The 15431-nt window shown below is 44.1% G+C and overlaps 1 protein-coding gene across 1 annotated transcript in view; it reads left to right on the top strand.

Annotated features, from left to right (window-relative positions):
- Window positions 1-15431, top strand: part of gria4b (glutamate receptor, ionotropic, AMPA 4b) — a 103252-nt gene that overhangs the window by 29724 nt on the left and 58097 nt on the right. The gene's annotated exons all lie outside the window — the stretch shown is intronic.

Genomic DNA, 15431 nt, shown 5'->3' on the forward strand with positions numbered 1-15431 from the left:
GATTTTTTCTTTTTGTGCTTTAACAGTAAATCATCTCTCCTGGCTGAGTCTCCCACTTTCAGTCGTCAGTGCCGATATTAAATATGAAAAACTCTACACTCTGCTTGTGCTGTGGGTTCGGGCTTGTTTACTAATATGAGGCCGAGTGAAAAGAAAAATGGCAGAAATCATTTCTCTCCAACAGTTTATCAGTTTAAAACTTATCCAGCCTTAAAATCAACCTGGGAATATTTAGGAGACAGGCTTTTAAGAATGTGTGTGTGTGTGGTACACGGGTACGCAGTTTGAATCCTGTTCTCAAAAGGCTTATGATTAAAGGGATTTTAATGAAATTATCCCAAAAAAGCTTCTTCTTCTTCCCTGTGAGAAATAAAAATATTTTGTACAAGCCTGGGTAATTTTAAAGTCTTTGTAAATGTTGTGGAAAGAAATTCAGGGTCATCGTACGACTGACTGACTCAGTGTTGACTCACAACCTGCAGTAACTCTTAAGTTGCCCTCGCCTCTTCCTCCCTCCATCTCTACGTCATCACTTCCCCTCCTTTTTGTATCCATCGCCCACACACACCACCACAGACCCCCACACTCGCCCATCACTCTCAGCCCTCCGTGCATCCAGGCCTCCTCCCTGAGTTATTTCCCGTCTCCGTGGGGAGCTGAGGTGGGTTAATGAGGCAGACCGGCCAGATGATGCACCACCTGGTGAAGAACAGTCCAAAGTTCCTCAAACCTGCGTTACGCAAGACCCCCGGCTCACGTGAGATGAAAGCAGCTTGAAGCCGCGTCTTTGCAATTTTTGTGTGTCAGCAACCTCCCTTTGTGTACACCGTTCTGCACTCCAAGTGAAATTTGGTAATTTTTCAGCCTGGAAGCTGTTTGTCATATTATTATTTTTGTTGTTGTTGCATCACAGAAACCGTTTCAAAGTCTGTGAGTTGAAGCGAACGCTTGTAGTCCCCTGGAAATCCAAAATAGCAGTCAGTGGAAATATGTGCCTTGTCTGTTTTGCATTTCAGGGAAACATGCGGATAAGAAGCGTTTGCTCTCATATAGCTTTTCTGCTGCTTCGCCACAAGTCCAGCATGTGGACAGGCTGTAATGGAAGTGAGCCACCATGCGTGACTCTAATGTGTGCTCACACAATCGTGTCAAACTCGTAATTGTGAGATTCTGTCCGTGTAAATAGCTCATGTTTGTTTACTGTCAATGCACAGTTTCTGTAACTCGTAGTCACAAAGCGTGTGATTTGAAATAGATCAGTTTTTCCGGCTCTAAATCAAGCTAATGTGTCTGGAAACAGTTCTGGTTCATCTTAGAGGGTTTTCACACCTCGAAATCCAGATCCTGGCCCAAGCCCAGGTTCAACTCTCTAAACAATCTGTCCTTTTTTCTTTCACTATTGTCTGATACGGTCTCTTTCCTGAAATTGGTCCAAAAGTCCAATTTATCCCAAAAGAATGTTTTCACCCTGCAATCAAACCAAACATGGTTTGTGTGATCCACACCACCACCTCTTTTTATCAGACAGAATTGTCCTCACTCGCTCTGGACCATGGACTTTGGATTGAGACCAACCTGAAAAGTTCCAACGGTCCAGATCAAACAAGGTTGGTGTCTCCTCCTGGAATTCTGCCCTTCACATTAGTCATAGTCCATAAACAGCTTGTGTGGGTGCCAGTGTGTTTTATGTGTGATCGGTCTCAGACAGTAAAATGCCCTACACCCTGATGATGTGCGTCCTTGTTCGGTGTTTTTGACAGACTTTGGTGTGTGTGTCCATGACTGATGGGACTGAAAGATAATAGACACGGGAACATGGAGCAGGAGGAGGAGGAGTTGAAGGAGGAGGAGGAGGAGGAGGAGGAGGAGGAGGAGGAGTGTGCTCAGGGGATGGAGAGATTTTCTGATGTCGTTTGACACTCGCCTAATATGAAATGTAAACACATACACCTGCACACACTAACCACACAGGGCCTCCCCTTGATGTTGATGGGATGCAATAAGGGAATAGAGTTGTGTTGTTACTGCACAAAACGAGGGAGCTCGATATTACACCGACTCCAGGCAGGTGTCCCATACTCGCAGCTCCTGTTTATTCTGAGACCTCAGGAACAACGTGAGAACTTTAATGACGTCTGCAGGGAAAATGGTTGCTACAGCAGCGAAGTGCAAACAGGACACAGTGTGTATGGAGGGAAGTTTAATAAGTCAGCAAATACTTTTAAAACACATTTTATGGACCTACAGGATTTCATAGGGTCAGGAAACTGCTCGGGTATTAGAATACTATGCCTTTACGTCCTGGGTTTAGGGTTTGTTCGTTATTTACGACGACCCTCTCAACCTGAGCCATCACATCCGGATCAGACCCGATCATCACCGGCATTGATCCGTATCTGCAGAATCCAGTGGATCTGGATTTGTTTGTGGTTCCTGCCTCGGGAGCAGCAGCTGTTAGAAGAGCAGTCAGACCAAACAGCTACACACCAGATAAAGGATAATAACACACAGCAGTCAACAGTTCTAATTAATTAAATCCACAGCCACAGCCAGCTCGCCCGCTGACGCTCGCAGCCGACTCTTAGTCTCGATTCCAGTGACAGTTTGCGGATGTGTCACGACTCCGACTCGCTGCTGAACTTCAGTCGTTTGTTCGCGGAGATGAAGAAACGCTGTTCTGCCAAAACAGATGCAAACCAACAGTCCCAAACACGACAGCATCGGATACGACAACAACAGAAGGAAAGTTGTGTGTGTGTTATGTTTGCAGTAAGAAATCTGGGTTTGAACATGTTGTGTTGTTTTTCAGCGGCTGAGTCACCGTGTGTGTTCATCCTGGGGCAGCGGGAGAGCTCCAGGATGCTTTTCATCCTCTGTGTCCTCTCACTTTGGATTCATTCTTCAAAGATTTAGAATTGACTTCAAACACTTGACGGATACAAAAAGGAAAATATTGAGGAAGACCCAGTTTTCTTAGTCCTGCGCTGTCGCTCGGTTCGAAAGGGAAGGACGGAGGTTTTCTACAATCTAGAAAAGCTCTGATCTGATTTTAGTTTTTCAGAATTGAGTCGATAACGATAAGTGAGAAGTCACGATGGGAACATGGAGTTAAAACTGAAAGGAAGAAACTGAAAGACCCAAACATTACAGAAATTATATTCAATTGCAATGACTTTCAGTTTAGTTTGATTCATAGACAAAACCTGACCAATCAAAATAGGAATGTAGCAGCCCTGAGGTTAATATATTAACACACCATAGGTTTCCTGTTGTGCCATCGCCTCTTATTTCTGTTTCCCTTTGTATTTTGAAAGAATATATGAAATACAGCAAAGCCAAAAGGAAAACAAATCCAGAAGAGACTGGATTTAGATGTTGTTGTCCTATGTTCTGGGATTTAAATCCTAGTGCAGTTCACACAGGTTCAGTTCCAACTAAGCTCTTTTTTGTCTTCGTCCTTTCTCTCTCCTCATTTCACTGTCCTCTCAATAATTGCAAAAAACGACAAAATATCTTTTAAATTGTTCTAAATATAGTTTTTCAAGATGTTTTGGCACAGCTTTTATTCCAGCAACATTGTGAGGCTACGTGGGCACAGTGGTACTTTGAGAGAAATTATAATTAGCTTTGAAATTATAGCAAAAACTGATGGAAATCTATTTATTTTAGCAAATATATGCCTCAAGACATATCTTTCAGTTTGGTGATTAAGCAATTGCATGGCAGTTCATCCAATTGTTTTTCAAGACATTTAGAATACTTAAACACAAAAATAACGGGGAAGCTAAAAGAATTGTTGTGAGGATACAACATGAGGGTTCATCCTACAGGGACCATGAATATCTGTATTCAACTTAATGGCAATTGGATGGACATAGTGGAAGTTTGCTTCGAGCGTGGTTAAGAATTATGAAAACAGACTCGTACATCTCTCGTCTCCAGATCTCCAAAACCTCCAAAGTCAAAATCCTTTGTTTTGTGACAATCAACCAAAACACGAGCTCCTGCCAGGTTTAAACTACTCATGAAACCTCATTGCTCTTCATTTAACCCGGTCTGAGCTGCACGGTGAAGATGTACAAGCTCTGCAGAACATCAATTTCCCTGCAGTGTGAGCCACCTCTGTTACTCTGTGCAGCTAAAGGAGCAAGGGAGTGTAGTGGGGGGGGCAAGGAGACGATAAATCCTGGGCCCAAATGGTGTTGATAACGCTTGTTACCGGCCGTAATGAGGTCAGAGTCGCCGCTGTCGGCCTCAGATGGAGATTTATACCGAAATGAAGAGGTCCAGCTGTCTTCCACTGCACATACCAATAAAGACGGATCTCCTCGAGCAGCTGGGAGCATGAAGGGTGACGGGCGTGATGGAGGAGGCCGGTGGTCCGATGGAGTGCTGAGATAAACACGTGGCGGCATTAGAGGAGCGGAGTGTCTTTGTGGACGGTGAACCGTATCCACAGTCGGCTCCTGTTGTTTCCGATGATTGGCCGTCGAGCGTCCTCCTGTGTCTCCACATTGCTTTTTGTCTGACCAGCAGCGGGTGACGGGAGACGTGTGATTGCAGCAGGAAAATCACACTTTGCTCCGAGTCTCCTGTTTCCTTTCGTGGGAGCAGTTTGATGAGTTCACCGCAAACCACGGCGTTGACTCAAGACTGACCTGAAATCAGCAAAAGTGCTGCTCTTTATTTCCTTTATCAGCAGATACAGGTTGAATCTTTTGAATGCAGTTGATAATCCAGATGGTAGAAATGTTCCAGTGCAGAGACCGACATCGACTGCAGAAAGTGGGGATGGGTGAACAGGAAGCAGCTGCACAGCAGATGACACCTTCCACTCTCAGATGCCAAGACAGCTGTGGTCAACTTATAGAATTAGATAAATTAATGATTGTCTTTTTCTCACAGCTGCACATTATTCTACTATCTAAATGTGATTAAGTGAAATTACTTTTAAAGAATTAAATATTTAAAATGGCCCAAAAATTTGAAAAGGACCGAATGAGATGTTAAGGAGACAAAACACAAAGTTTCAGACTTGCTTGTTTTTGATTTTGTCTTGATTCAGGACATCAGAGCAGGTATTTCACATTTGGGACTTAATGTGACTTTGTGTCCAATATCTGTATTTAACTCCAGGTTTACCTAACAAGTGCAAATCTTAACAGACAAACTGCGAACAGCCTGAAGTAGCAGCACATTTCACCAGAGCTCAGAATGAGACCCTCGGGAAGCAGAGGGGGGCTCAGGCTGCAATTTTCTTTCCCGGACGGGGCTCACTAGAAAACTTGCCGATTCAGTTTGTTGTGTGTGATCCCGACCCGAGCCTGATGTAAGTGTAGGAAGTTGATGGCCCAGCCAACGTGACCCGAAACCAAATATCATCTCTATATCATTTCCCCCTGACAGGTCCTGAAAGGCTCACGTCGGGTATCCACACTGTCTTGTGGAGCTCTATCAGTGGTTAGGATTGAAATCAAGGAACTAGTGTGTCAAAGTAGAAATCACCTGCAGGAAGAGTTGGAGAAGATCGTGACAACATCCATGATCTGTGCTTTTTGTTCTCTTGAGTCAGTGCCTCAGTTTAAACCACATCTGTTATGCCAAAGCCTTTAACCAGAGGGTTTTATATATTTTGAATAATGCTCACCGGTCACAACCCTCTTGACGGTCTGGAGGAGTATTAGCTGCCCTGTGGTTGCTGGGCATTAGTTTAGGGTCATCAAGCTGCAGGTGGGCGTCAGGCCATTTTGCGGGACTGCATTATTTTTGCGAAAGTGAAGTGCAGAATTCTCTCCCGAATGAAATACCACAGAAGCAGAGAGAGATGTATGAATCTCTCTCTCTGCCGGGGCCAGCAGGGAGGCTTCTTGGAAGAGGAAAGCAATTAAACACACAGGCTGAACCGATTCACTGCTCCCAGCTTCACTGAAGTGTAACAGCAGCAGAAGGAGGAGCGCAGACCAAAGGAGCGGAGTTCCTCACCACCATATCATCTCCTCTCCACAGCCAGACAGGGAGTACATTTAGCTGCAGAACAAATGCAGAGCGAAGAAAGGAACGGTTCTGCTGGGAACCGACGCGAACAAAGTGACCTGGGAGCCCAGAAAACTGGAGAAAAGAGAGACAAAGAGCCGAAAGCACTGGGGACAACAGATGGTGTGTACACTATCTGGTTTGGAACTGAGCCCAATTCACCCGTGAGGATAGAAGGTGATATTTTACCAGGTTCCTCTGGCTCAGCTACAAAGTCTTCTGTCGTTAGTTTTCTGTAAAATATGCAAGTGTGAACCCAAATGTCCGAGGGAGAGCTTCCGGACTTTCTGCAGACTTTCTCCTCCTGGCCCCCTCGTATAAAGTCTGCAGAAACTGTGGAGCAGACGAGGTGAGATCACAGCAGGAGGTCCCCCGCGAGCGAGTGGGAGGGTTGCTGAGGTTTCTATACTGTAAACATATCTGCGGATGAAAAGCTGGAGACACACACATGGAAGACAGCTGCAGAAATGTCTGAGCTTCTGTGAACGCGTCTGATCTGAGAATCTCCTGCTGCGTCGTTCATGCGGCAAACTCCAGAGAAAGTCCCGACCCAATTCTCTGGATAACCTTCGGAGGTCAAAATCTGATGACTTCATGAATCTGACCGGTAGAGGATTAGTTCTCTGCGCAGCCACCAACTTTATCTGGATAATAACAATGTACCGGATGTGAGAAGATTTCACATTTTTCTATGTAATCAACTGAAAACCTTCTAATGATTAGATCGGCCATGTGATACATACATAAATTGAGGAAAAGCTAATTTGCCTTTATATTCTTGCATGAAGGCTGAGGCTTAAAACTGCATCACTGGCAAACACCATCTGGATGCTCAGAGGAGCACACACACACACACACACACACACACACACACACACACACACACACACACACACACACTTTAAGAGTAATTGTCTCTATGAGAAGAGAAGACGTTTTGCTTCCTGGGGTTTTAAACTTACAACCGTGGAGCTGTAAGTGCTCATTCCTCCTGCTCCATCTCTCCCTTCCACTGTTACCGTCGTTAAATATGTAGTGATTGTAAACTTAGACGCTGTGCATTATTAAAACTTATGAATAACCCAGCCCCCCCTTGTTGCATTTACATGCCTCACGACACAACGTGAATTGTTCCCTCAGCACAAATCACTGCACAATCAAAGCAGAAGCTCTCACCTTGAAAATGAGACGCTGCCCAGTGTTGAGACAAGGATATAATATGTACATATATATGTGTAGTTCATTATTCTTTTATTGTTTAGGTGTAGGATGCACAGAGAAGCCATTTGGCAATTTATTATAAGCAAATTGTGCTTTTTTTTATTTCTGCCCGTATCTCTAGAGTGTGGCTCAGGTTCATTTTCTAAGCCAACACATGAAGACTCACACAGATACACACACACACACTCTCTGTCACACACACATACACACACACACACTTCCTGATTGGTCCTGTGGGCGTCGTGGTCAAACTCCCATCTGGTTGCAAGTTGTGGCGTGGTGTTTTAAATGGAGGATGGCTTTCCAAGAACCATGACTCAATCACAACTCTCTCTCTCTCTCTCACTCTCACTCTCTCTCTCACTCTCTCTCTCTCTCACTCTCTCTCTCTCTCTCTCTCTCTCTCTCTCCCCCTCTCTATCGTTCTTGTTCACACTGATGCTTGCTCGCCCTCTCATGTGGTAATGCTCCTCCTCTCTCTCTCTCTCTCTCTCTCTCTCTCTCTCCCTCTCTCTCTCTCTGCGTTTCTCCTCTAACCTTCTAAGTTTGTTCGTCTCAGAGGTTCACACTGATAATCAAAGCCCATTGTTTGCCTGCCATGACAGCGAGGCCGGTATTGTTGGTATTGCCTTCACCTTTGTGAGTTTGCGTGTGTGTGTGTGTGATAGTGTGTGATAGTGTGTGTGTGTTAGTGTTTGTGTGCGTATGTGTGTGTGTCATCCTGACGACAGCTACAGAGGTGGACAAAGGTTCTTCTGTTTCAATTAAAGAGGCTTTTTAATTTTCTGCATTTTTCCTCTCGTCTTTGTCGTCATGTGGGTTTAAGTTTCTGTTTCTTCCATTTACACACTGGGGCATTAATAATGTGAGTGTGTATGTGTGTGTGTCTGTGTGTGTGTGCGCCTGAAGGTCACTGTTGTTTTTTTTGTTGTCTTTTTCATCCACTCCATGACCTTCTCCCTTCACCACCCAGGGGTCAAAAACATTTCATTACTAAATTAATCACTTTCTCTGCACTAGTTTTTTAATGAGTTCCTTCTTTGTGCGTTGTGTTTGTTGAGGAGCTGTTTCTGCAGCTCTCTGCTTGTGTGTAGACTTAAAGAGACATTTCTCCTTTCTTCAGATTTATTTTTTATGTTTGTTAGTATTTGATTCTGATCTCATGTTGGAAGGGAAACGTTTTTTCCGCCTCAGGACAAATCGGGTGAGACTCTCCCCGGCAGTTTCTCTGTTTGTTTGACATAAGCTGATAAAAAAAAAGCAGTTCCCTCTCCCTCGCTGCAGTGGGAGCCTCCCTGGCTGCTGCTGTTGTCATTGAGGCGATGACCTTGCTTCTGACCTTGTTATTGGCTTCCTCATCTTCTTGCGTCGTTTGTTACGTAAATCCATAAGCACCCCCCGCAGCTTTACATACGTCACTAAGATATACATAATTTACAGAAATCCTTTACTTCATTTTGCTCCTCTTTTTCTCCTTTTGCTAAAAGGCAGCTGGGAGATTGCAGCTCCTCCTCTGTAGCACATTCCCTGGCTATCCACGCTTCTTTACTTTAAGTTGTAAATAACCACCCGCCCTCCCCCACCTTCCCCACCTTCCCCACCCCCCCCCCTCTCCCATGCCTTTGCCGGGTAACTCTGCAAATATATTGTGTGCTTTTTGATATTTTCTGCTTGTCCGAGCTGCTTTCAGCGCCTTCTAAAAATAGGACAAATATCTCTACAGTGGTTAGTGCAAGGTAGCGGCAGGACAGGACGTGTCAGCTGTGCGGCAGCGGTGGCGGGAGCGGGCCATGCTCCTGTGGAACCAGACAAGACATGTCTTTTTCTAATTATTCACATTATGCTGCATTTCTAAGGCTTCACACGAACACAGTTCAATAAGAGCAACTGTGCAATCAACAGAACTCCAGTTTATCTGAAAGTGCATCATCAGTTGTTCAAACTGTGTCGGTGCCTTTCTTTGATTTGGTTTTGTCTGTTTACCTTTTGGGCAAAGGAACAGACCTGGGCACAGACTGTAAATAAAGTTGGACCCCTGATAATAAACTACAAGGTCTAAATACATTATATTTTACATTATATTATTTTATATTATGTGATATTAAAGAAACAAGTAGTCATATTATAAACTTGATTATTTTGTGAGTAAAAATATTTTATTTTTAAAGCTGTGGCTGTGGACACTTTAAATAGCCACCAATTAAAACGGTTGTTAAAAACCATTAAGAGTATGTCTTGCTCAAAAGCACACTGTGGATATACCTGGCTTTTATTTTTGTGGAGGAAGTGGAGACGTGTTTTTATACTCATCACTGACTCCATGGTAGAGACCTTTATCCACCCCCCCCCCCCCCCCGCATCCTGTACTCAGCAAAGGTCCTGAGGTGAGTCCAATGAGCCTGCACCAAGCCCTTACAGCATATCAGCCTCCACCCTAATCCACCTCCGCTGGCTTCCAGTCAAGTCCCACATCATTAACAATATCTTTGTCTTCACCTTTAAATCCCTCCATCACCTGGCCCCTGGTTACTGGTCAGACCTCCCCCAGCCAGAGACCTAATCCAGAAACTTGGGGTGTGGGGTCATCAGATATATTTTTGATTTAATTTACTACCTCTATACAATATATATATTATTATTATTATTATTAAAACATAAGGTTTCGACCTGTTGATGTGTCATCCTCATTCCCCACTTGTGTGATGGTAGTGAAAGAAGAATTAACATAAGGACGTCAGTGACATCCTGCTGCTAACGAGGCAAACACTTGATTTATCAGCACCGTCCTCCTCTTTCTCGAGATGATGGCTTCTCTAAATCCTTAAAAAATCCAAAGGAGTCACTTGATTTGCATGACTAACACCGTGATGAATGGAACTGGAGACTGTGACGTAATGTTAAATACAGAGTGAGGAGGAAGGTTGAATCATGAATCTGCAGCGTCGGAGGGGAGGAAACATGCTCGTCTGGATTCTGGTTCGTTACAGAGGACTGAGATATCACTGTCTGCACATCCCTCCCTCTCTTTCTCCCCCCCCCTCCCCCCCATCTCTCTCTCTCTGTCCTCTCCTCTCTCGGGCCTGACCCTTTCCATACCCTCTTCCCACCTTTTCCTGACTCATAGCTTGGATATTTCATGCCATGCCTAAATCCCATCTCACACTGTTTGCTCAATTAGTCTTATAAGACAGAGTCCAATATATGTGTGTGTATTTGTGTGTCTGTGGGTGCACGTGGGTGTGTGCGTGTTCCCTGGGACTTCCAATGCATCTCTGATTATGAGGAGATCTGACAGCATCAGCCGAAAAAGAACTGTTGTCCTCAGAACCCGAATCTCCCAGTTCCGTTAGTTTGTATCTGCGTGCTTCCATGTTGGTGTGTGTGTCTGTCTCTGTTTGTGTGTGTGTGTGTGTGTGTGTGTGTGGGGGGGAGGATATGCCTTCTCAAAAAGCATTGAAGCAGAGTGTTTCTTCAACCAGTGTGCTTCCTCTGTCTGAATGCCTTTTCCCATGATGCCTCAGTATGTGTGCGCACACGCGTGTGCCCGCTCATGTGTGCGCTGCCATGACCTAAAACAGATTAACGATAATGTTCTTCTGTGGGTTAGCCAGTCAGAGGCCCTGGGGCGCAGCTCCGAGCTGGGCCCCAGGGCTGACAGCAGACCAGCAGCCACCTGACTGAGTGGGGCAGGGGGAGGCCTCGTGGTGCAGCTCTTCCCTGAGGCTCAGGCTGTGCTTTCTGACCATCCACTGAGTCATAAACCATTAGCTAACATGCTAACTCAGCCCCATCCTCCAAGGCTGATGCAGAGATAACACAGACGAGCCTGGAACAGGAGACGGGGATATTTCTCCTATCGGGGGGGGGTCTCAATCAGATCTGTCACTGGCCACATTCAATATTGAACGCGTATATTTGACATTTTATTTGTGTCTCATTATTTTCTTGATATTTTGATTTTAATACTTTGAATACTTCATATTTTGTCTGCTGTAAAGCACGTAATTAACACTTATCAGTATAATGGGATGGAACTGCGTCTCTTCTTGAGGTGTGTGATGTCAGATGGTAGTGATGCTGATGATGCTCACAGCTGCTTGTAGCCAAAACAACTTGCTGGAACAGATTCACAACTTAAATCATATCATACGTGGCTTCCAAACTCAGCAGTCCACTGAACCAACACACAAAAAAGCCTAATTGGTGATGTTTGTTATAAAAGCTGGAAATTTCTTGTGGTACCTGTGTTTTTGGCAATCGGCTCTGAGACCGGTTTTTGAGACGCAATGGAACGATTTGACTTTGTCTGGCTCAAGCAGCTCAGCGGCAGAAACAAAGCAGTCCCACAAGTTCCGGAAAACGAATGCTGATTCCAAATTTCACGGTTTTCTCTTTCAATAGTTATGGCTTTCAGGCAGACCAACAAAACGTCAACTTGTTTTTGTCGGTAGATGAATAATCTGCACCTGTGAACCATCGAAGTTGATAACGATTTTTCTACTAATCCACTTAGTTGATGTCGACACATTTCACTGCACATTTTCATCAAATGAAAAGTTAGCATCCCTTCAGCCTAAAGAGATCTTGAAACTCTATCAAATTTCATAATATTCTTAATTTGCTGTTGGACTTGAGCTTTTTTCCAGCTGATGTGATGGTTCTTATTCTTACTGTGAAAAGAGCATCGATATGACTTCAAACCACGTGAACTTTTCCTCTTGACACGGATATAATGATGTTTGTGGACACGTTAAGTCAAACTGAGTCTAAAAATATGTGTAACATTTCTCTGTGAGTTACGATTCTGAGAGGGACGACACATTTCAACTCAAATTGCATCTTGGGTCCGTTGTTCTGTGACCCCTTCAACTTGTGTATGGTTGTGTGTGTGTGTGTGTGTGTGTGTGTGTGAGTGTACATGCAATAATGAACACTGTCATCTTGGTTATTTCTGTAACTGCTGACATTTCAAAGAACGCAGAGAGGATGTTATGTTATGAAAACTTAGCATTTTCAATCAACGACACGTTTCTGTGCTGAACAGATGATTTATTTAATTACCTCACCTAAGTAGATTGTTCTCATCTGCATTTGCTTTTTTGTTTTTCACAAAAATTACTCAAATTAACATTTTCATTGATTTCTCTGAGAATTGATGGATCTGAATTTTTTCAATTTTTTTTAAACTCTAGGGAACAGATTTCTATGAGTTTTATGCAATTTGTTGCAGATCCCCATAAAACAGTTTCTAGTCAAATTAAAGTGGTTTCATAAGGGGATTGTTGGGCCATGGTGGAGGTTTGTGATATCTCTTCTTCCATTATACAGTACCGCATTTTAAAATATCCCAGTTTGACATTATTGTAATTGGGAAATCTTGCAAAATTCAATTTAAAGTCACAGTTCACATGAAAACAAACAGTGAAACATGATTATCAATATTTAGAGTTTTTCAAAGTCGACTTATCAAATTAGATGATAACATTAGGTGCATTCCCTCCTCTGGGATGTGTCTGAATTCTCTTGCTAACGTGTTGAAGGATTTCCTCTCACAGTATTTGTGACGTATTCAGAGCCGTGCACGTGAAGTGAACGACAGCAGCTGCCGGGTGACACGACTCTCTCTGTCGGAAGGAAACCCATCGACTAGATTGGCCGAGTCACCTGTGGAGCGGAGGGATGTGAGGCAGCTGCTGTAAATCAGGCCGGGCAGATATGAAGCGCACGGTGGCGATCGTCGGGGGAGCTGTACCGAAGCTTATTGGGTTTTCTCCCTGACACGCTCACAGGAGTGCGGCCTCCGGCTGCAGGCGAGGAACGCACCGAGGCTGCCGAGGCATCGTATTTAAAACCACGAGAACATTGGCTCTACATTTATGGAGACTTCAGAGGAGGACGTACAGGCTGTAAATAAGAACCAGCTTCCTTTATTGTGTACTGTGGGCTCTGTATTGACAAAGACAAACTAATAAAGTATATAAATCAAAGCTAAACAGTGAGTCCTGTATAAGTGGTGTAAAAATGAGGGGAAATATTTCCGTTGGCTCGTCGGAACAATAAATAATAACTGGAGGAACCAACCAGAAATCACCACGAGCAGAATAGATACAGTTAAATGGATGAACTCCAAAAATGGATTTTGACTTAAACCTCGTCAGCACGTTATGTTCTCCAAGGAGGTTTTGTTTACACCTGCGTCTGTTTGTCAGCAGGATTATGCAAAAAGCTACAGCTATTTCATTTACCATCACGCTGCATTTTATTAACATTTTCAGGGATTTCCTCAGAAAAATTCCTGTATTTTTTTAAGCTTGATGATCAAATTCCCTCGTGTGCGCTTTGGTGCGGATCCAAATGAAGACCTGGATCCAGGAACTGCTCATTTCACAAGGGACTCACAGGAAATGATTAATGCATGAAATCCAGTTATTAAACAGCTACTGCGCATTAAAAACAATGACCTGGATAAACCAAGGGCCCCTGTGATGGACTGGCGACCTGGCCTCCTGCCCCATGACAGCTGGGCTGCACCCAGAGGAAGGAGAGGTGGTGTAGATAATGGATGGGTGGATGGTGACACAGGAAACCCAGTGTGTTTGACACCAAGGGTCAGCAGTGACAGTAACAGTAAACCAGAGGGAGGACACAACTGAAAACATCTTCGTCCTCTTCAGCTTCACAGACTTGATGCTTCCGCTCGAGAGTATTTCTTTTTGACTCTATAATTTGAATTTAGCTTCAGGTGGAAAGAGGGGAGATTAATTTGTGTGGAGACTGTTTGAATTGTCTCGGAGGGAAATGGGCTCATGGACATAATAGTTTGCTTTTCACACTTTGTCAGCATGCGGCCGAAATCTGTCAATCAAACGCTGATACACACAGAGAGCTGGGGAAATGAGATGTTGTCCTCTGTGTCGCTCTTCTCTCCAGAAAGAGGAGGGTGAGTGTGGTTGATACGGATGATTCTTGATTTGAAGTCAGTTTTGTTTTCCTGATGTGGCTCTGCTGGATATGATGAAACAGTTCTCAGGTGATCAGATGTGAACAAACCCTCGCGTTAGACAAACTTACTTGCTGAATTATTGCATAAACTGTCTCATGCACGTCGTTAGATAAGTTGTGTAACAGTCAATAGAGAGAAAAAAAAGTCGGGCAGTTATTTTTATTGATTTTCTTTCACATTTAAGGGGCACATGAAATATATAGAGTTCATTTGCTGATGGGGAATCCAGAGCTGTGCAGGGGCCGACCCTCTGGGATCCTCTGTTCTTCATCGTCGTATCTCGAACAAGGAAGTTTCCAGCTCCGTCCGTTTGTTTGTTTGTTTGTCTGTTTGCATGATTACCTAAAAACAACTAGTTACTACAACTAGTACCTAAAAATACCAGAAACGTGGATTCACCACGTGGAGTTTGAGTTCATAGTTTCATCCAGAGAGTGAAAGCGAAAGTGAAATCTGTGACGTGAGGTTTCAGTGTGTGTTTTCCTGCAGAATCAAACTGGGAATCAGTTTGACATTATTCATAACACCAGTGCTTTTTCTGCTATGACCAATCAAAACGTCCTCTCTGGTAAAAAGGCAGCACGTTGTATTATGAGGTGTCAGTTTTCATCCCGCAGCTCATGAGGATTCATTTTACTGCTCTGCCTCTCGTTCTCTCTTCAGTTTTCCTTCCACAGAAGCCTGTGACCAGTGTGATTGGCTGTTAGCTCTCAATACCCCCCCCCCACCACCACCACCACCACCACCTCTCTCTCTCTCTTCCCCCCTCTCCCTCTGGTTAGCTCATGTTTTATGGATGTTAAGTGGTAAAGGATTTACCAGGAGTTTAGTTCACTCATCCCTCAGTGCTTGCACTTTAAATATTCACAGTTGGAAGCGTTTTGTGCCTTTTGGCGAATCCCTCTGAGGATCTCCGCTCCGGTATCAGCCGTTGTATTTGTTGCTTTTTGATTCTTCCTGATTCTGGAGTCTAATGTGTGTTTTACAGCTGATGTATAGGCGGCCCGGGGGCCAGCAGCAGGGCTGGTGGCTGCCGCGCGGCTGACTTACGGCCGTGGCTGTATTTTACCCATCTGTCACATGCTTTTTTTCCCACAGGGGCAAACGACTTAAGTATTCCACCGGCTGCAGCGTGCACTTAATGTAATTGTTTAGCTCCAGTTCAGTTTCTGAT

The sequence above is a fragment of the Platichthys flesus genome, chromosome 15 (genome assembly GCF_949316205.1).
Source record: "Platichthys flesus chromosome 15, fPlaFle2.1, whole genome shotgun sequence".
Taxonomy (NCBI): Eukaryota; Metazoa; Chordata; class Actinopteri; order Pleuronectiformes; family Pleuronectidae; genus Platichthys; species Platichthys flesus.